General features: G+C 37.8%; 1 protein-coding gene and 1 pseudogene across 4 annotated transcripts in view; one reads left to right on the top strand and one right to left on the bottom strand.

Moving 5' to 3' along the window:
* SUGCT (succinyl-CoA:glutarate-CoA transferase) overlaps nt 1-23,295 on the top strand; it is a 796,055-nt gene that overhangs the window by 159,632 nt on the left and 613,128 nt on the right. The gene's annotated exons all lie outside the window — the stretch shown is intronic.
* On the bottom strand, nt 3,684-3,927 carry LOC103011475 (transmembrane protein 258-like; annotated as a pseudogene).

Here is a 23,295-nt window from a genome sequence, read left to right on the forward strand (position 1 = left end):
TTAATTGGGGTGCAAAGTTATTGTTCCCTGTCATCAGAATTGATTGCAAATGTTTATCGCTTAATGCTGACCTGTAATAAGAATTTACATATTTCATCTCTGAAAATGTCTTTCACACAGTAAGGTGTTGCCGAATAGTGCTATCAATCTACAAGCTTCTGATTTTAATTGAGCATATTCATTGCCTGGAAGGCATTTATAGAATTTATTAGATTTTTTTCTCCTGATGTTTTCCTTTTACATGTCATTATATTGCAGATTAATCATTTAGAATGGAAAGTTAGGTGGAAGCTCCTTAATTGCACAGTTAAAAGGATTTTGAAATATGGAAATTTCCTTTGCACTTGCGTCGAAGTCTGAAAAACATTGCTGTAGTTTGAGCTCACAAAATATATCTGCTGTAAATTTGTGTGAGAATGAAATCTCACTATTTGTTTTAACCTTTGCCGTCATGGGAAATATGTAAAGTAGCCCAACCTTACTTTTGATTCAAACAACATTAGTTTTCATTGAAATGACTTAACATTAATTGTCATTGAAATGACTTTACTGTTATAAAAATTTGGCATGTATGTGCTATTTAGCCTTGTAATTTTAGGTAGAATTCATTGAAAAAGATTATCAAGTCCACAGGAAAAGCTAATTTCCAAAGCTATTCAGTGGTCAGTGGTAGTGGTTGGGGGTTGGGTTTTTTGTTTTTTAATTCAGAAAAGACTCATTCCTGACCCTGAGCTTAAAAGAATCACAGTAAAACTTTATACTGTTAAGCCATAGAATTGCTGTGTGGTAGAATGAGTCAGGCTATTCAGCTTCTGTTTCTGAGAAAACTTCATAGGACTAACAATGGTTAAGCTCACAGAGCAGATGAAGATTACTATTAACACTATTGGTTTAATGTCACATGAGAGATTCAAATATTTTCCTCAATGAATAACCTCAGTGAATTCCTGATGAATAATACAGTGAATAACCATAGGCTTTAACCATACATTTTTACAAGCTCGGTAAATTTGTCCAGCCAAGTCTTTTTTTGCTCCACACATAGTTTTTACCACCCTAAGTTGTAACACATCTTAGCAGATTCCACTTAAGTTGTATTGAATTACTGTTTTTTTCAATTCGTGTGAATATTCTTGTTTGTAGTTGTTTTGTGCAGCCTTTCATATAGGCTAATTCTTCAGTCACTTCAAAATTGGCATTGACTCCTGGTATAAAGAACAACTGAGCAGTATCCATGACATCTGTCATCTCACCAAAGCCAAGGGAAACCTCTCAAAGTAATTTGTCTCATTTTAAATTGACTATATTGATATTGCTCCCAGTGTCTTCAACTCTTTGAACCAAGAGTCTGTTCTTATCAAGACTAAACAAGTTTATTTTCTCTGGACCCATTGCTTCAGCTGCTGCAATCAAACATGACTTAATTAAGTTACCATTGGTAAATGTCCTTCCTTGCTTGGCTAACAAGTGAACCACTTACAAACACTTTGGTTGCAGTCTCATTGTTATTATTATTATTATTTTTTACTTCCGTGAAGAAATTCTGCCGTGATGAGATAGTCTGTTTTGACTTTGTAATATTTTCTGCCCACTGGATTTTCTGTGAGTTGGGAATACTGTGATGAGTGCTTAATCTGGCATATATTGTATTCTTTTAGTACAGATAGAGTATCATTGAATAATAAAGTGCTTTGTCATCTAATTCAGTAACAGCGTGGTCCATCTCCCAGTGTGTGCTGAAAGTGTGGCACACTTCTCCTCTTGTTTTGGTATGATGGGTATGCACTGGCAGTAAAAAAAGATTATGGTAAGGTAATACACATGACATTTGAAATGCTGTTGAGTTATAACTGCATCACTGTGATTCACAGTACAACAAGCAGGTGTGCAAAGCAGTGAGAGTGAAAGGGCCACACGTGGCCTCTATCACAACCAATAAACTTTTTAAATTTTATTTTTTATTTTTTTATTGAAGTATAGTTGATTTACAATGTTGTGTGAGTTTCTGGTGTACAACAAAGTGCTTCAGATATATATATATGTATATATATATATATATTCTTTTTCATTATGGTTTATTACAAGTTATTGAATATAGTTCCCTCTGCTATACAGTAGGACCTTGTTGTTTATTTTATGTATAGTAGTTCATATATAGTAGTTTGTATCTGTTAATCCCAAACTCCTAATTTATCCTTCTCCCACCCCCTTTCCCCGTTGGTAACCATAAATTTGTTTTCTATGTCTGTGAGTCTGTTTCTGTTTTGTAAATAAGTTCATTTGTATCATATTTTAGATTTCACATATAAGTGATATCATATGATATTTGTCTTTGTCTGACTGACTTCACTTAGTATGACAATCTCTAGGTCCATCCATGTTGCTGCAAATGGCATTATTTCATTCTTTTTCATGGCTGAGCAGTATTCCATTATATATATATACCACATATTCTCTATCCATTCATCTGTCAATGGACATTTAGACAACAACTAAACTTTTGTAGTGCAAAAGCAGACATAGATGTAATCAGATGATCATGTTCTAAAAAACTTTACTTATGTACACTGAAATTTGAATTTCATATAATTTTCATCTATTATGAAATATTATTTTTCTTTTGATTTTTAAAAACCATGTAAATATGTAAAGATAATTCTTCTCTGTGGTCCTATGAAAACAGGCAGCAGGCTGGATTTGGCCTTCAGGCCATTGTTTGCTGACCCTTGCTACTGACAATCGCTGATCTATGATAATTAGTAAAATCTCAGAGACACCGAAAAATACAGATGTCTAGGTCCTGCCTTAGGACTTGGCATACAAAGTTAGGAAACCCTGGCTATCTTGTTTACCGTTAAATCCCCAGCACATAGATGCTCAATAAGTATTTTTTTGAGTAAGAGACAATTTCTGGCATATAATAAGCCTATAAAGGTCTATTGGATGAATGAAATGAATGAATGATTTACTGTATATCTTACGCAATATATGGGATCCTAAAGATAGTGAGATTAAAATGAATTGTTTAATCTTAGAGCCATTAAAATAGAGAGAGGCCAGCCCTGAGGAGCATGAAGTGTTTAGTAGCTGGGAATCATTTTGGCCAGGTTACTAATTTATGTAATAATAACTGGAGAGCTAATATTATTTTGGTTAATTAAGGTGTGAGGGAGGTGTAGCAAATAAAACAATCTGCAGGCTATTTCAATAAGTTTCTTTACAGTTGGATTTTATAATTAAATTCCTTTAAAAAGTTATGCGGAGAAAAATGAAAGAATTTTCAACAAGGCAAGGTTTTCAAGACAAAGAAGCTAGTAGCTAATTGTATTTTTCAGGAGGGTGGACTCAGTGTATTTTAGCTATTTTAATATGCTAGACTATTTAACCAAAGACCCCCCCCTCCCCAATTAATATGGACTTTCAGGAATCTGGTTTGCCTCTAAGATACGGTAAATGTGGGACATATGATTGTTAACCAGAGGTACATTTTATACTACATTTTCAAACTCATTTACATTGCACTCGAAGAACTCAGTAAGCTTTTTTTTTTTTTTTTTTTTTTTTTTGGTCACACATCTGCCTTTATTGTGATCAGCAGGTGGGACACTTCCAGCATAGTAAAAAAAAAATAATTTACAAAAGCAGGGATTCAGTGAAGCCGCCTGGTTGGGACCCTTGGGAGCTCATATGTAGATGCCGACCCAGAGCAGCAGGAAGAGGAAGGACTACAAAGCCCATGAAGAGGGAGGCCACCAAAGCTATGAGGAGCTCCTTGTAGATACACCGAGTGGATGCGGTGGAGGTGACCTCATACACTAAGAAGCAGGTGGTGAAGAACAGGCCAGTGGCCAACAGCACCACGGTCAGATGGGGGAAGACAGCCGGGTTCACTGGGCTGGTGTGTCTGCTCAGGGCCTCAAACTCCATTTGGCTGGGCACAGGGCCCTCCGTAAGCTTTTAAGCATCCTCTTTGGCATGGGGCTATGTTCCATGGATACACACCGACTTATCAACTCGGAGGCGTTTCTCACCCCAGCAGCCTTAACTTTGCGTTCTGTCACTTACTAGAGCAAGGCTGGACACGACATGGCCATATTAAGTACAAGTTTCACGTTCGGTTTATTCTTCTGCTATAAGGGTGGGATACTGGCTAACACATCCTAACTGCACTGTTGTAGTCTAGGTGCTTACCCTTCGCAAGCCTTGGTTTCTTCCTCTGAGAAGTTGTAAAACGATCTGCTTCAGAGCTTGATTGTGGAGATTAGATGAGACAGTACGTGTCAGCTGCTGAGCACAGTGTTTGCAGAATGGTAATGGTAGCGGTTATTTATATTAAATGACACATTTCATACTGTAATGTTTCTTAATTTAAGATGACTAGGTGACTGCTGACACTGCATAATACAAGCTTATTATGGACAGAGTGAACAGTAACTGCTTACAAATGTTGGATGAATGAACTCCAGCCTTTTTTTTTTTAACATCTTTATTGGAGTATAATTGCTTTACAGTGTTGCGTTAGTCTCTGCTGCACCTAGGGGCAGAACTCCAGCCTTTTAATATCCACAGGATAGCGCATGGGTCTGCTGTGCATGTGTGAGCAAGACTTCTTTTTAACAACTATTTTTCTTGTATCCTAACGTTGCTTGGAGAGGGTAAATGCAGATTTCACTCATGAGATTTGCGAGGACTACAAGGGCTATTATTCATTCATTCATTCATTGTTTATTTCAACAAATACTGAGCACTTACAACGTGCCAAGCATGGGCAACCATGAAGAATAAGACATTGCCTCTGCTTCTGAGGTGCTCACTTGTAGCGAGGGAGACAATCAAGTTAGCGACTGACGCGGTAACAGAGTAATTGCGTGGTGACATGGCCATGAGTGGAAGGGGCACCTAACCTGGCTTTGGGAGCTTAGAGAAGATTTCCCCGATGAAAGAAACCTCTGCTGAAGCGAGGAGAAGGAGTGATGAGGGGATGGGGCTGGCGGCAGAAGGAGCGGTGAAGGCATCTGGGGAGGTTTTTAAGGGCCTTGGAAACCACGTCGTGAAATGCAGACACCATCCCAAGGGCGGGAAGGAGCCTCTGGAAGGTTTTAAGTACACAAAAAACATTTGTGTTTAGAAATCTAATTTTGGTAGTAGTGCGGAACAAGTAAAGACTGCGGGCAAGGAGACCAGTTCAGAGGGTGTTGCGGTACCCCAGGCAACAGAACACAGTGGCCATGGGGATGGAGAGAAAGCAAACAGATTCATGATCTATTAAAGGGTTAGAATTATATTCCTTGGCCAATAACTGAGGGTGAGGATGTGAAAGATGGAGGATTAAATCCTGATTCCCAAGTTTTTTACTTTAGCTGCCGGTCATTCGGTGAGAGGAAGAGCAGGTTTTGTCTGGGGACATGGGAAAATGATGAATTCTTTTGCAGGCATATTGATTTTTTTTAGTGCTTATGGGACCTCTGAATTGAGACCCCCCCTCCCGCCGCCAGATGTCTGCAGTTTTGGAAAGGCGTGCTAGCACGTGTTCCATTTCCCAGGAGGGAGTCTAATCAGTTTTTTGGGATACGAACAAAGCACAGGTTCTTCACCCCTCAAAAAAGAGAGAGAAAATTAGAAAAATCTAGGAAGAAATAATTTAAACTTCAACATATTTTAAAATTTTGTGTCAATTAAAAACATGAAATTTTATTTTGTGGTTTAGTGGTTGTTTTATTTTGAATGACCAAGGTGGTGGGAACTAGAGATACAGATTTGTAAATTATTGGAATAAAGATGGCAATTAAGATGACTGAGTGGATGAGATTATGGGGGCGGGGGATGAAGAGCAGGGGTTTTCTTTCCTGACTGCACATTGGAATCACTTGGAGAACTTTAAAAAAAAAATCCTGATGCCTAAGAACTATCCCCAGAAATTCTGACTGAATTGCTCCAGGATGACCTGGGGCAATGTTTGAGAAGCACTGGCCTAGAGTGAGAAGAGATCCCAGTAAAGAATATGGAGGACCGCAACATTTAAGGATCAGGCCAGAGAGGAAAGTTAAGTCAGCTGGGCTGCCATGGAGTTCAAGGAAACACCGCTCTTCAGGAGCATCAGGTGTAGCTGCATCATATATGCTTGATTCAGATAATTGAGGAGTTCAAGAACCAACCAACCAACCAACCAATCATCATAGTTCTCCAAAGCGTCCATCACTACCGACTAAAGTGTTCCTCCTGGGATGTATAAGGATGAAAATGACTGCTATGGTTAAAGATTCTGGTACTAAGTCTGCATGCCAGAGAAGGGAGATTGGGAAAGGAATTCATGCATGTATCTGCTGTGCTCTCTGTCTTTCTCCATATATACATACATTTATCTTTCTCTATTATCGTATAGCAGCTGTAGTATAATAGTATAGTATAAGACTTCCCTGGTGGCACAGTGGTTAAGAATCAGCCTGCCAATGCAGGGGACACGGATTCGAGCTCTGGTCTGGGAAGATCCCACATGCCGTGGAGCAACTAAGCTCGTGTGCCACAACTACTGAGCCTGTGCTCTAGAGCCCGCAAGCCAGAACTACTGAGCCTGTGCTCTAGAGCCCGCAAGCCACAACTACTGAGCCCGCGTGCCACAACTACTGAAGCCCACGCACCTAGAGTCTGTGCTCCACAACAAGGGAAGCCACCGCAATGAGAAGCCCGCACACCGCAACGAAGAGTAGCCCCCGCTCATCACAACTAGAGAAAGCCCGTGCGCAGCAACAAAGATCCAACGCAACCAAAATAAATAAATAAATAAATAAAATAAGAAAAAGAAACTCTCAAAAAAAAAATAGTATAGTATATATAGCTGTTAGTATTAACAATGATCACATCCAACATAGGAGAAAAGTTGAAAGTAGAAACTTAAGTCTGGAAGCAACAATGTAGTTTTTAAAAATTGAGATGAGATTCATATGCCATAAAATTCATTTTTTAAAAATGAATTTTAAAATGTACAATTCAGTGGTTTTTAGTATATTCATAAGGTTGTACAACTATCACTACTATCTAATTCCAGAAAACAAATGTAATTTTGACCTATGTGATGGGATTAGAATTTGCTCTTAGTCATTTTATTTGTAAAATATAACTTAGTCTAATAGTATATGAAAACAGTTCCAGTTTTAAAAAATAAAAAGCAAAAATGCAAAGAAACCCCTCATCTATTAAAAAAACTCTGGCACTGAGATATTTACTAACTCACTAAACAACACCAAAAAACAAACAAAACGCCCACTCACTAAATAGCACCAAAAAAAACCCCCACTCTTATTAAAAAAATGTTACTTTACTTCCAGGTGATAGAACCAGCATCATTTGCCATTAATAGTAGGTAAGGGTAAAAATAAACGTAATGGAAATTATTAATGTAAATGTTTAAGTGAGGCAAAGATATTTCTCCTTAATACCTCTTAAATTTCTCCTCTTACGTCCGCTTACCTCCATCACTGCTGCCCGCACTCTCGTCCATCATCTCTCTTTCTTGTCTCCCTGCTTCCATCCTTGCATCACAAGGATTAAAGAGCTAATCCTTAACTTGGCTTTCCTGTCTTGCATGACCTGTCTTTCCTTCCTAGCCCATCGTCATCTCCCACCGTTCTCTTCCTTCTTTACTGCACTCCAGGTAAATTGCCTCTTTTGCTTGCTCAGATGAGTCACTCCCCTTTCAGCCCCTAAGCCTTTGTTCGTGCCATTTTTTTCCATCTCCCTGGAATACTCTCTGCTGCCTCTCTTCACCTCGTAAACTCCTACTTACCCTTCAGATTTTATCTCTAATGTCAACTTCTCAGGAAGTCTTCCCTGACCACACTTCCATGCTTCTTGCTCTTTCCCCGCTGAGTCCAATATCCCATTGTAAAATTTTAGTCTATATGGTATGTGTTTATTTTTGTGATTATTTGTTTGATGTTCATAATCTGTCTCAATAGATTATAAATTTAGTAAGAGCAAGGGCTGGGCCTGTTTTGCTTGTTCTTGTACCCCCAGATATAGCACAGAGTCTGGTACACAGTGGGCTCTCAGTACATATTTTCTTGAAAAAAAAAAAGAATGAGTAAATGAATGGATCCATTGTCCTTGATTGGTTGTATTCTGAGCTCCATATTCTTTCTTGTTTTATCCTGACTGGAATGTTTATCTTATACTGAGGTCGATATGATGACTGCACAGAGTTACCATCTTTTGTCTGCAGTTGCCTCAAGTTCAGACTTCCTCTTCACCAGCCACATATCTATAGCTGCAGCTAGTATCAATTCTAATTTACCACTATTCAGAACTAGGCAACCACAGAATTGAAGGAAGTCTATTTTCCCAACTTGGCTCGTTTTCAAAATCATCTGGAGACCTTTGCAAAATGCAAATTCCTGGGTTTTAGGCTTACAGAATTAGAACTTTTGGTTGGAGCCTGGATGTCTGTATTTTTGATAAGTTCTCCAGGTAGTTCATATTCAGTGAAACTAGCACTGCACTGAAGAGTGGTATTTGGGAACCAGTACCCCAGGAAACTTGGCAAAATGCTTGTTGTGACTATCTTCCCTCTTTGTTTTGGAGATGAGGTGGAGGATGGGGAGATGGTAGAGTATTATAATATATTTCTTTGGCTTTTGTGGAAAGAAAACAGCTTCTAAGTTGAGTTCTTCCTGAAGAAACTAATTCCCTCTTATGCCTGTAACAATTTCTGTATAATTTCTTCCCTTTTTACACTATCAAATATTCTATTGTAATCCTGACTTCCCTTGTCCATATTGCAGCAGCTTAGGCTGTAACTGTCTAACAATTTTATGTACATTGGCCACTCATGGAATGTTACACTCAGCTATTGAGAGAAGGAAGGAAGTTGAGATGAGATAGGGCCATGCCAAGAAATGATTCTGTAGCAGTTCTGGTCTCTAAGAAGGGGAATGGGGCAGACATCTCTCTCAATCATATTATTTAAGAGGCATAGAAAAGTTAATCCACGTGGGTTTAATGTCTATCCACTTATAGTGGAGGAGGAGCCTTGAATGGAGGTCACAGGGAATCAAGTGGCCCTGAGGATTATGATGCCAAGGATCAGCTGCAGTAGATCCCAGGTTCCTATGAATCGTGTGTGTATCTATGTTGGGAGGTAGTTGTGGAAAGGAGGAAAGAAACTGGAGACATCTAGCAGCATAGCAGAGCGATGGCTGGTTTAAGTGAGGTCCATGGCCAGGCTGCAGTGCCAGTAGGGAACTAGAGATGATACTAGACAGGTGACAGAAATTCAGTTCAGGGACACATGGTTCATGCAACACATGGCGTTGTTTGTGAAACACAGGACGTTGCAGCTAAATTGGGAGCAGGGGAAGGTGAGACACCCTGGGCACCTTGGATCCTGGATTTAGGGCAGTCTGCAAATTATCTGACTCTACCCATGAGTGGGAATGGAGTGTCTGATCTACTTCCGGTGTTGATTCTCACTGGCACTCCAGAGCTCAATGGTAGGAAGCTGTCCCGTCACACCTGCCTCCCTTTTCCCCTCAGCTTAATTAGTAAAGGACACCTAGAAGAGGTAGGTAGAAAGGAAGGAAGAAAATAAGAATAGTTTTTGCAAAAATCAGGGAGGGATCAGTTTCAAAGAAGAACCAGTTTCCTTTTGGTACTTTCTCTGAATTTTTTTTCTTTCGTTACTGAGTTGCCCCCATAAGAAACGTTGTGGTCAGTCTTGAATGCTCTTGTTCCACTTTCCCTATCCTTACATGGTATCAGTTCTGCCGCCTAAATCCCTCTGAAATCTCTCTCTCCTCTCCTGCCCTTAGCCGTTCTCTGCCTCCATGCTCTTCTTGCTGCAGTGCCTCCTCATAGTGTTCCTTCTGTACTAAAAATCTGAGTGTCTCCATCCCGCTTAGAAGGCTTCAGTGTTTCCCTCTGACAAATAAGATAAATATTTATTGAATATTTCTTAGTGTTTCTATATACAGCCGATCCTCATTATTCACGGACTCTGTATTGTGAATTTGCCTACTTGCCAAAATATGTTTGTAATCCCTAAATCGATACTCACGTGCTTTCATGGTCACTCGCAATACTGCACAGAGAAGCGTTGCCTGTCATGCATGTGCCCAGCTGAGGCCAAACTGAGCGATGCTCTGCCTTCTTGTTTCAGCTCTCATACTGTAACTTAGTGTCCTTCCAATGGTCTGCTTAGTACCGTGGTTTTCACGTGTTTGTGCTGTTTCATGTGACTTTGCTGTTTAAAAGCAAGGACCCTGAGAGAGTGGCATGGACTTATATATACTACCAAATGTAAAATAGATAGCTAGTGGGAAGCAGCCGCATAGCACAGGGAGATCAGCTCTGTGCTTTGTGACCACCTAGAGGGGTGGGAGAAGGAGGGTGGGAGGGAGACCCAAGAGGGAGGAGATATGGGGAGATATATATATATATATATATATATATATATATATATATATGTATAGCTGATTCACTTTGTTACACAGCAGAAAGTAACACACCATTGTAAACCAATTATACTCCAATAAAGATGTTTAAAAAAAACAAACAAAAAACAAGGACCCCAAGTGTAGTGTTGAAGTGCTGTCTAGCGTTCCTGTGTTCCTAAGTACAAGGAGACTGTAATGTGCCTTATGGGGAAAATAAGTGTGTTAGATAATCTTCATTCTTGCATGAGTTATATAGTGAGTTCAATATTAATGAATCAACAATACATATTAAATAAGGTGTCTTTAAACAGAAATATACATAAAAGAAAGCTATGTATCAATGCAGTGATAAAAGTATTGTGACCAGAAGCTCTTAGGAACCTAACCCTGTATTTCACCCAGGAGAACAGTTTTTTGTGAATTCTGTGCTCACTGCAACTTTATAGAATATAACCACTGCAAATAACAAGAATTGACTGTATATTGACTCAATTAATTCTTACACACATGCAGCTATTATCCTTGTTTTACAAATATGGAAACCAAAACTTAGGGAAGTTAAGTAATTTCACCAAGGTCCAGTGAGTGGTGTACCTGGAACTAGAACTCAGCACAATTTGACACCAAAATTCATGCCCCTGACCAATAGGTTCTGAGGTCTAAAAGCCTTAGCATGGCAGCTGAGTTCTCTTCCTATCTGCACCTGCCTGTCTTCCAGGCTGTCTTCTCCCCTGATCCCCTTTCTGTAGCTGAGTAGCCATATATTACACATTTAATTTCCTGAAAATGCCATCTTCCCTCAGCCCTCTCTGTTTTGGGCCATGCTATTTTCTTTGCATATCTTACTTTCTTCTTATTCTAGGTAAATTCATATGTATTCTTCTTGCATTTCAATGCTAACTTTAAAAAGCATGTCAACATGGAAAAAAAAAAAAAGCAGGTTGCAGAACCAGAACCATGTACAGAGTGATGTCCCTGAAATATGTATGGCGTGGTGGTGATGATTAACTTGCGAGAAATCCCTGAGGGGGGAATGAGTCTTCAGGGGAGATTTGTGGGAATCTGAGCAATAGGTGGTCCTCCCTATATGTATATTCTCCACACTCTGCCCAACCTGGAGGGTCAGGAGTGATTTTCCCCCAGGAGAGATCATTGCTGAGTCCCTCTATATGAAAGTGATTGCTTTATTTGTAGCAGGGGCTACAGGAAGAGGTATAACAAAGGATCTTCACCTGCAGGGGTTCTTCTCACTATGCTTAGGGTGGGTGTGAAGGGAAAACTGAGAAAGAAAGAAAGAAAGAGAGAGAGGGAGGGAGGGAGGGAGGGAGGAAGGGAGGGAAGGAAGGAAGGAAGGAAAAGAGAAATGAAGGAAGAAAGAAAAAGGAGAAGAGAGAAGCGGGGAGGAAAGGGAGAAGGAGAAGAAAACAGTGTGATAGAGATGGAGAGAGAGAGAGAGAGAGAGAGAGCAAGAGACACAAAGTGGAGATACACCTAAATGTTAACTGTGGTAATCTTGGTTTTAAGATTTGGGATAATTTTCATTTTTATTCTTTTTGCTTCTTGGTATTTTTCAAATATTTCTACAATTTAAGTATATTACTTTTTAATAAGAAAATATATTTTTATGAAGCACCTCAGCTATAACTTGCATTCATGCAAAAATGTGAGCACTATATGCTTTAAACTAACAATAACAAGCTTAGTGTTAATTTATCAAGCACCTATTGTGTGTTAAACACTTAATGAACTCTCAGTAACATTGTGCAAGATTTATTATTATTATTATTATTATTATTTTATGGGGGAGAAACTGATGCTCAGAGAAGTTACATGACTTGCTCAGAGACATGTAACAAATGGCACAGAGCTAGATAGTCCCGACTCAAAAGACCATGGACATTTCTTTTATGCTAATTCTTTTCAGTATTATGAACATTTAGAAAAAAATACCAGAAAAGAAGATTCCATTTGACCATTTGACCAGTTCTCAGCTGTGACTTATCCAGTTTGCATTCTCTCTGTCTCTCTCTTTTTGTTACTTGAACAAGGTTTATTGCTGCAAATCATAACTGCTCAGTAAATGTTGATTGGTTACTTTCAGTGACTGCAGAAGTTGAATACAGTACAGGATGAGACAGGAACTCTTTTTTATGCTTTGCATTCAGTGCTTTGTTTGATTTGTTATTTGGATTTCTTCTACAGCTGGTGAGCACATAGTAAATGGTGATGCCAGGTGAGTGTAGAGTTGGAAAGGTTACTGCACAAAAGAAAATCAGTAATGAACTTTAAGGAATGCAGCTGTGGAGTCAGATGAAGGCAAAGCATGATTTCCTGTGCACTTCAACTTCCTAAAAGTTATTAAAAAAATAGAGAAAATGAATTAATTATATTTTGTTTACTCCTGCTAAATGAGCAGGTTTGGGAACTTGCCAAAATATTGCACATTGTTTGAAAATATTACAAAGAAACCTCAGCTATGCACCAGAGATTCGTTAAATTTAATATTTTTAGAAGATGTTTTCAGTCATTAAAGACTGTTGATATTGTTTCCTTAGTATTTTAATTGTCACTGCTCAGAGATAACACTCAGCATTGTGCTGATATTTGAAAAGATTATTTTAAAAAGTCCATTTCATTTCCTGAGGTATAGGAGGAAGAGAATCTTCTGATTTTCTTCTCTCTAATTTAAAAATCATGTTCACAGGAAATTCTTCATAATTGTTTTAAGTAAACAGGAAACAATTATTTGCTTGGGGGTGTGTATATATATGTGTGTTAAAAATAGTATAACTTAAGGAGTACAATGTGCTTTGTTTTTTTAATATCAAGATTACACAACACATCCTTCAAATGAGACCTAAGGTTGTGTGTATGTTTTTGATGTGGTCCTACTGGCTTGAGGTTTTTATTTAAAGTTTTGTTTTGGGGTTTTATTTTTCTGAGGCTCTTCCTGTTGTCTTACAAGTCCAGTAATGAAATAATAGTTGAAGAGCTGACAGATTCACACAGAGACAGTCTGTAACGTCATCTGTCAGGTGTCTCTCTTTCTTATTAGTTATCTGGAATTTTGAAGACCAATTGAGGCCATTACAAAATGTACTGCACATCTTAGACCCTACATCTTTGATTAATTAATGTTCACAAAACACTTTGCAATTGATGAGTAAAACTGGCTGTTGAAATATACTGAATGATTCACTCTTTTTGTATTTTTCTCTTATTTTCACACTAAATGCATTAATCTGATTTTTTAAATTGTGCCATGACTGGTCTTAAGCACTTTTTTCCTTTGAGCTCTTTATACATTATTTACCATTTGAATAGGGATACCCTTCAGAGTTTTACTTCTTCTGATTTTCCTGGTACGTGTATATTTCTCAGCTGGAAAACACCATTCAAATGTTATCTTAATTCTTAATAGAATTAATTTTTTAAGTCAATGGAAAAATCTGTAAAATTAATTCAGACAAATAAACCATACATCTACATAAACCTTTAAAGGGAAACCTAAAGATCACAAAGAATGCTAAGAGAACAGATTATCCCATGAAAAACTCTTATTTACAGGAAAAGTTAGTATATGTCTGAAACACAGGAACAGATGTGACTGTGAGGAGCAGGTATACTTTTTTTAAAATTTATTTATTTATTTATTTATTTATTTATTTATGGCTGTGTTGGGTCTTCGTTTCTGTGTGAGGGCTTTCTCTAGTTGTGGCAAGCGGGGGCCACTCTTCATCGCGGTGCTTAGGCCTCTCACTATCGCGGGCTCTCTTGTTGCGGAGCACAGGCTCCAGACGCGCAGGCTCAGTAGTTGTGGCTCACGGGCCTAGTTGCTCCGCAGCATGTGGGATCTTCCCAGACCAGGGCTCAAACCCGTGTCCCCTGCATTGGCAGGCAGATTCTCAACCACTACGTCACCAGGGAAGCCCAGAAGCAGGTACACTCTTGATCAAATAACTGCAAAGTTTAATGCAAGTAACCTAGATACACTGTGCCTAAGAATTCATAATCTTACGTTCATATTGATTTTTCATAAAAGAAGTCATAGCATACATATATATACACAGAGGGCTATTAGTTTGCAAGAGCCAACTCTAAGAATCAAGATTTATACTGTATATAAAAAACATATCATGTGGTTTCATTGTATGTCATAGCAATAATTACTACTAAACCATTTCAGAGGATTCATAGGTGAAAATTACTACCAGTGAAGTCCAAAGGAGTAAAACTATGATAGTATAAATTCCTCGATGATGGGATTTAAAATTAAGTTAGGAAGCTACATTTTTTTTTCCTTCTTATACTTTGTATGGAGAAGTTGAAGATTCTAGAAATATAAGTTTTCCACTTTGCTGTAATAGAATGATTTATATCAACTTTAGATCAGTGAAAAGTAACCCTAAAGCTTTATAGATTTTTATCCCTGAAGAGCATTATGATATTTAAAAATTACTTTTAAGTTAATAATACCCTCATAATTTGAGGACACTCATTTTTGACATGTGAGAATTTTCAGTGGGAGAGTACGTACTCCTAAAGAAGGAATATAATACAAGGAAGTCCTTCAAAATTCAAATTAGGAAGATACTGAGGGCTTGATTCTGTCTATATATGTGTATTTCTGATTGTCCTTGATATTGGAAGTTGAGTGCAAGTTTATTTTTGTAAGTAACAGCAGAGATAAACAGGTGATTTATCTCTGATTGACTCATTCTGTTTGTGGCAAATTAATTTTGGAAAGTATTTTCAGGAGTTTTGACAAGATAACTCAGCTTTAATAGGAATGAGTCAATGACAGGAATAATAGAAATCTGTGAGGATGTGTCACATATTCCATAGATAAAAAGCATTTGCAAGTTGAATTATCATAAAGAGTTCATAAAGGTAGGTACAAAATAGCTATATTAATTTTTTCTTTTTATGTCTGCTGTTATGGGCATATATAACTTAGGACCCCATCTGTCATCTGGTCAAATACAAAGATGTTCTGGTTAATATTTTTTCCTTTCTTATTTGTTTTGCTGTGAAGTAAGACTTGAAATTCTTAGTGAAGCAACCGAGTTACGTGGCACCATACTTAGAGATGCGTGTAAACCCATAAGGCAAACTAGTACTAGTGTGTCAGGCACTTTGTTGGGCAAGTGCCCATATAGGACTGAGAACAGAGGAATGTTAATCTCGCCCATGAGTGAAAGCCACTTTCTGGGATGAAGATGAGGAAACTCAGCAATTATAGTCTGAGTTAATATTCGTATGGTGCTTTTTACATGTATTTTCTGATCCAACCTTCAGAATGACCTTGTGAGGTAGGTGTTGTTATCTTCATTTTACAGTTGAGAAAATTGAGGTTCAGAGATATTAATTACCTTAAATCATAGATGAGCAGATAGATTTATCCCCAGTCTTCTGGCTCCATATTCTTTACTTTTTCTTTCCATCAAGTGGAGACAGAGGCAAAGTATTAATCCAAATTGAGGAGATCATCACAATTTTAATGGGAGAAGTAGTACTTGAAAGCCTTGAAGGAAAGGCAAAATCTAGATCTGCAGAACCAGGGATGTCACAAACTGAAAGAGTGGTTCATGGACTGAATTCAGCCTGCAGATGAGTCTGGTCTGACAAGTCTGGTGTTTTTTTAAAAAGTCTGAATTTGAATGACTTAGTTGAACAAACGTTTTCTAAACATATGGCTTTTGTTAAATAGATATTTTCTAGTGTACCAATTTAATTCCTTACTTAAAATGTTATATTCTTTCGAGTTATTTTCTTAGTGGTTATCCTGGGGACTACAATGAATATTTTAGCTTATAAAAATCTAGTTCATGTTAATAGTAACTTAGTTTCAATATTATACAAAAACTTTGTTTCTACAACTCCATTCTCTCCCCATTTCTTTTTTGATTCTTTTCCTTTTTTTGTATTTATTTTATTAGGTTTTTGGGGTAGAGGTTTTATGACTCCCTTCTTTCTTTTTACTGTCTTCCCCTGAAATGATATAGAATTATTTACTTTAGTAAATGTCTATTAAATGAGAATGTTGGTTTTAGAAAAATGAGTGTGTAGCCTTTCTTTTCTGGCTCGTAATTAGTTAGTAAGGCCCGTTGCTTACTGTGATCACACCTAGTTTGTGCTACTGAAACAATGCTATCTGCATGAAAGATGTATTAGTATCTATTCTCAGTAGGTGGAGTACAGTAGAATGTGTTGAGAAGAGTGAGAGATAGAATCCATTTTCTTTTACCTCTTTAAGTTCATTGAATCCTTTGCTTCTTCAAGAGTCAGTTTGATTTTTATGATAGTATTATGCTGCAGGTCTGTGTGCTCCTGAATGTGGTGGGCTGTAATAGTAGTAGTAGTAGTAGTTGTGGTAGTAATAGTAGTAGTAATAATAATATTAATAAGAAACTTTTGATAATATGTAAATTGTATTTTTAGCTCACATTTGCAGGGATATTTTAAGAGAGTTGTATTACTTAGGTTTTTTTGCCCAAGTCTTATAATACTTTGATCTTTTGTTCACACGGGTAAAATATTAAAATGTGATTATGAAACCTTTACAATTTTGTTTTTTAAAAGTCCAGTTCTTTTGAAAACCGGCTATAAAGCATTGCCATTTTTGCTTTTGTAAAAAAAGAAAAAAACCCTATATTTGTTGACTGGTTGTTCAGAAAAAAATACAGAATTCAGTAATTTCCAGATCAGTGTGATGAGATTGTTTCTATGTCTTAGGAGACACCCTAGACCCATCCTGGCTACTATGGATGTAATAAAACTTAATACATTCTCACACACCCTGGAGCCGTGCACCACAGCTAGAGAGAGAAAACCCACATGCCGCAACTAGAGGCAAGCCGCATGCCACAGCGAAAGATCCCGCGCACCTCAACGAAGATCCCGCGTGCCACAACTAAGACCCGATGCAGCCAAAACAACCAAAACAAACAAACATTAATAAGGAATATATTGGCAAGTCCATATCATATCATCCCCCCCATCGCTCCCACTGTACTAAAAATCCTAATCATTCCAAATCACAAACAAATGGACACACGAAAATCCCATCCAACCAAATAACTACATAACATCTGGAAAAGTGTCAGTTTTGTTTAAGTAACCAAACAATGAGTGGTCTTTTTTCATGTCAATCATTTGTGCTTATATGTATTTTATATTTTTTTCATTGGACAGTTATAGTATTTTATTTTATTTTTTAAAAGTTTTGGCTGCGTTTTGGGTCTTCGTTGCCGCACGCGGGCTCTCTCTAGTTGCGGCGAGCCGGGGCTACTCTTAGTTGCGGTGCGTGGGCCTCTCATTGCAGTGGCCTCTCCTGCTGCGGAGCACGGGCTTCAGGTATGCGGGCTTCAGTAGTGGTGGCCCGTGCGCTCAGTAGTTGTGGCTCGCGGACTCTAGAGCGCAGGCTCAGTAGTTGTGGCACATGGGCTTAGTTGCTCCGTGGCATGTGGGGTCTTCCTGGACCAGGGCTCGAACCCATTTCCCCTGCATTGGCAGGCGGATTGTTAACCACTGCACCACCAGGGAAGCCCTGGCCAGTTATTTTAGAAGGAGTCAATGAACTTAACTTATTCATCCAACCCATCATGCCAAGTGCTGCTGACTATGCAGAACTGGTGTAATTGTAGTTCCTACCATCGGGGGAGGGGTGTGTGTGTGTGTCTGTATAACTCTAAAAATGTCTTGAGTGTGATAATTAAGACATACAGTAATAATTTTTATTTAATAGTGCTGTTTTTATTTTTCAAAAAACACCGAAATTATTTGAAAAAATAAGCACTGCTCTTTAGTATATTTATTTTCCTATGTCTCTATATAACCTGTTTTAAGAGCATGTGGCTTTTCTGATAGAATGAATATGTTTTTCAGAATCTTGCATGATCTAGTGACTTTCAGAATTATGTTGTCAGGAATAGAATTTTATTGCTTGTAGGTTTATCCTTCACGTGTTTATACATGTGATTAAAAAAGTGAAAACCTATTTTAAGGTGGAAGTGAGCTTAGCTCATACTGTGTCATCCCTTGAGGGAACATCACTCTCAAGGATTGGGCACTCCACTTTATTGGATAGGAAGAGGTCATGTGTCACTAGTTTCAGTCAGTTTCTCCTTTTTATGGAAAGGAATACCCCCCAAGTGTACAGAAAGGAGCACATGAAAGAAGATAGAAAGCTTTGGCTTTGTGTCTAAGGTCATACCTTTAACTCGTAATTATAGTACTAACTATAATGGTTTGTGTGGACTTAGAGAGGTATAAAATGTTACAGCTTGTTAAATCAAATGTATTTGTGTTAATTCAAAAGTATTCATGGGATAAAGAAAAATAAACCAATAAGTTTCAAATGTTTATATCAAGGAAAACATTTCAGATTTTATTTCCTACTGCTTGGATTAGTTTTATCATTAAGGTAAGTTTTAGACTTGCCTTATTCACACTGAAGATTTGCAGTGTTAAAAGATGATGTCATTCCACCTAGAGGGATGGGATGGGGGGGTGGGATAGGGAGAGTGGGAGGGAGGGAGACACAAGAGGGAAGAGATATGGGGACATATGTATATGTATAACTGATTCACTTTGTTACAAAGCAGAAACTGACACACCATTGTAAAGCAATTATACACCAATAAAGATGTTAAAAAAAAAGATGATGTCATTGATATTTTATTTAGTTAATTCTTAAATCTTTTAAATTTCTGTTTGTTGATTTAAAAAATCAAATATTAAATTGTAGCTGTTTACAAAGAAACATTCTTGTTTTTCCTGCTCATATTAGGGGGCTTACTTTCTACGTCATAAAAAGAATCTCTAAATTGGTATTTTTACCTAACTAATGATCCAAGAAAACACATGGGGTGAGTTGTTTTATAGATAAATTTCTTTTGAATAGAGAAAAAAGTACAGATAAAAATAAGAAAGAGCTGAAATAAAACAAAAGAGATTTCCCATTTAGAAATACGTCTATCAGAGGGACTTCCCTGGTGGTTCAGTGGTTAAGACCCCACACTTCCAGTGCAGGGGACACGGGTTCAATCCCTGGTTGGGGAACTAAGATCCCGCATGCCACTCAGCATGGCCAAAAAAAAAGTCTATCAGAGACCATATTCTTTGAACATATAAACTTTGATGAAATGACAAGCTAGGCTCTTTGAAAACTATGTTAACTCTTTGAAGTTGTGACCACCTAGCTTTGTCCCTCATCTTTGGAAAATATTTAAGTGCTGAAACATATGTGATTATATAACTACAAAGAGAACTACTGAAAAAAATGTTTTTGCTTTGTAAAACCTTATATTCTAAAACAGATTACACTCATTCATTCATCTTATTGAATATACAGGGGATGAGTAGGGATGGACTTTAATTAAATAATCATAGAAACAAAAATGATAAGTATGGTAAATTCTGCAAAGTGGAGGTTTATGGTGCTGTATGAGCGTTATGTGGAGGGATTTGATGTAGTCCTGGTCATCAGGGAAATTTCTCTGTAGAAGTGATGATGAGTTGAACTCTGAAGAAAGACTGAAATTTACTAGACAAAGGTAAGGGGAATTGTGTTTCCTCTGCTTGGAATTATCCACATATTTTACACTGTCATATTTTTACATATTTGTAATGGCCTGAGAGATCAGCTGTAGTTCATCTTTTCTTCAGACGAGGAAACTTGAACCCATGGAGTAACCAGCCTGAATTTCATAGCTAGCTTATGAGAAAAACTGAATTAGGGTTTATGATGTATGGATGAGTAATGCTATTTTTGTTAAGCCAGATTCAAGACTTAAGAATAACTGAACAAAAAATGCACTTAACCTTTTATTCATTCCTTTATTCACTCAACTTAGTTATAAAGCAGCCACTATGTAGAAGGCCCTGTTCTACTTGATGTGGAAGATAAAGAAGTGAATGATGTATGGCCTTTGCCTTTAGGGAGCTTACCATCTAGTTGAAAATATAAAGCAATGTCTGAATTTACAGAGTAAAGTTATGTCTGTCAACAAAAAAATACAGATAAAATGTGGGGATTGAGATGAGGAAAGGGTTATGTCCATTTGGAATGAGTTTGTGAAGCCTTCCTGGAGGAAATGATAGTTGAACTGGGCTCAGGTGTGAAAATGAAGGGCATTTGGTGCAAAATATACTGCATGAGCAAAGGCAAGAAAGTTGTCAGGGCATCAGCAGGTATAGTTCTCTTCAGATGACACTAAAACGGGTGAAGGGAGGGATAGTGGGAAATAAACTTGGGATATGAGTTACAGCTTGATTGTGGATAAAAACTATGGATACAAGAGAGCCATTATAAAAAGCGGCATAAACTAATAGTAGCTGTCGGTCAATGCTAAGTACATTGGGTAGAAGATAGAGAAAAGTTGAGTATGTAGGTGCTGTATGGTGCGCTGGTGATACAAAGATGAATATATGCAACTTAGAGATGGAAGTAAGTGTGATGTTCAAAACATGGAGAAATCAAGTGTGAGAGTTTCATGCCTAGGTTGGGGGGGTAGCCATTAGTAAAGAGTTTTCAAAGGTTTTGTAGGTAGGTGGGGCTTTAGTTACTGTTGACCTCTGGTCTTGCTTTGTCTCCTTTGACCATAGATTCTCTACAAGTCAATCATGATCCAGCAGTTGACAATGAAGTCTTACTGAGCCAGGTGCCACCACTGTGCCGTGCTTCCCTTAGCTCACAAGGCTGCCCTGGCCCCTTCATTCATTCATTCAACCAAGTTTTATTGAGCGCCTACTCTGTGCCAGGCACTGTGCTTAGGTGTTGAGACTAGTGGTAAATGATGGTGAACACTTTTTCTGTCCTCAAGAGTCTTATAGTCTGACAGGGAAGACATGTTAAAAAAGTAATACCTTAAAATAAGGTATGATTAGTATTAATGATAGGGGAAGGGTATTGAGTAGCATGGAAGATAAAGCCAGGATTCTTTTCCATGATCATAGCATTTCAAGGAAATTGAAAATATGTCCTATCAGTTCATGCTTTGTCACTGCCAGAGTCCTTGATGGCTACTAGGAATAATCAGTATTAGTTCTGAAATGCATACAGTCTCTTCACTGTGTGAGGCGTAAAGAGAGAAGGAGGACTCATGCCTGGGAGCATAGGCTTTGAGTCCAACAGTCCTGGTTGGAATTCTGTCAGTACTTGTTTGCTGGGTGATCCCGTGTAAACTACTTAATGTCACTGCCCTCAGTTTCTTCAATTGTGAAATGAGGAAAATTACATCTGTCTCTTTGGATTGCAGCAAGATTTAAGTGAGAAGAGTATTTAAAGCATAGTGATTTGTATGAAAAGATGCTCAACATCACTAATTATTAGAGAAATGCTGCAAATCAAAACTGCAATGAGGTATCACCTCACACTGGTCAAAATGGCCATCATCATAAAATCTACAAACAATAAATGCTGGAGAGGGTGTGGAGAAAAGGGACTCCTCATACAGTGTTGGTGGGAATGTAAATTGATACAACCCCTATGGAAAACAGCATGGAGGTTCCTTAAAAAACTAAAAATAGAACTACCATATGACCCAGCAATCCCACTACTGGGCATGTACCCAGAGAAAACCATAATTCAAAAAGACACATGCCCCCCAGTGTTCATAGCAGCACTATTTACAATAGCCAGGACATGGAAGCAACCTAAATGTCCATCAACAGAGAAATGGATAAAGAAGATGTGGCACATATATACAATGGAATATTACTCAGCCATAAAAAGGAATGAAATTGGGTCACTTGTAGAGACATGGATGGACCTAGAGACTGTCATACAGAGTGAAGTAAGTCAGAAAGAGAAAAGCAAATACTGTATGCTAACGCATATATGTGGAATCTAGAAAAATGGTATAGCTGATCTTATTTGCAAAGCAGAAATAGAGACCTAGACGTAGAGAACAAATGTATGGATACCAAGGGGGAAAAGGGTGGGGAGGGAGGAATTGGGAGACGGATTGACACATATACATTATTGATGCTATGTACAAAATAGACAACTGATGGGAACATACTGCACAGCACAGGGAGCTCTGCCTAATGCACTGTGGTAACCTAAATGGGAGGGAAGTCCAAAAGGGAGGGGATATCTGTATGTGTATGGCTGATTCATTTTGTTGTGCAGTGGAGGCTAACACAACATTGTAAAGCAACTGTACTCCAATAAAAATTTAAAAAAAAAGAAAAGAAAAAAGAATAAAGCATCGTGACTTGTACATAGTGTTCAATGAGTGTTATCTTTTAAAAAGGTGTAGTGCTTGTAAGAGAATGGGATTTCACAAGCGTCTTAATCTTCATGTAGGATTTTGACCCCATCTCCGCCAATCACTGCCTTAGGCAAGTAATCTGAATTTATTCTGCTTCTCCCAAAAGGGATCATGTTGCCCCTTCTTTCTTTTTAGTAAAGAGGTCTCAAGATTAATTATATCCTGTAATGGTTTTCTTCACTTTCAGAGAAGGTGCTACGTAAATGGTGTTTTATTCCTTTCCTCCAACTAATTTTTCTACAAAAGTTGAAAATGCTTCACATCTCTTTCTAATTCTATTTTTTAAAAAATGCATGTGGCTGTTTACTTCACTTTTAATGTGATGTGTGGACATTTCTCATGAAGCAATAATTTGTGTCACTTTATATAGTGTTGCCAAAGTCCTTTCTTGCCAATCTTCTCCTGACATGTAACAATTGTTAGGTGGGATGGATGCATATACAGATGCTTAACCATATTTTATTGATTATAAATAAAATAGCTTAAAAATAAAACTTTAAAAATATAATCACTGCTTCCATTTTCGTAAAAAAGTCAGCACAAAGAAATATGGATGTTCTCTTAGGGACAGAAGGATGGCTTGGATTTTT

The sequence above is a fragment of the Balaenoptera acutorostrata genome, chromosome 7 (assembly GCF_949987535.1).
Source record: "Balaenoptera acutorostrata chromosome 7, mBalAcu1.1, whole genome shotgun sequence".
NCBI classification, from domain to species: Eukaryota; Metazoa; Chordata; class Mammalia; order Artiodactyla; family Balaenopteridae; genus Balaenoptera; species Balaenoptera acutorostrata.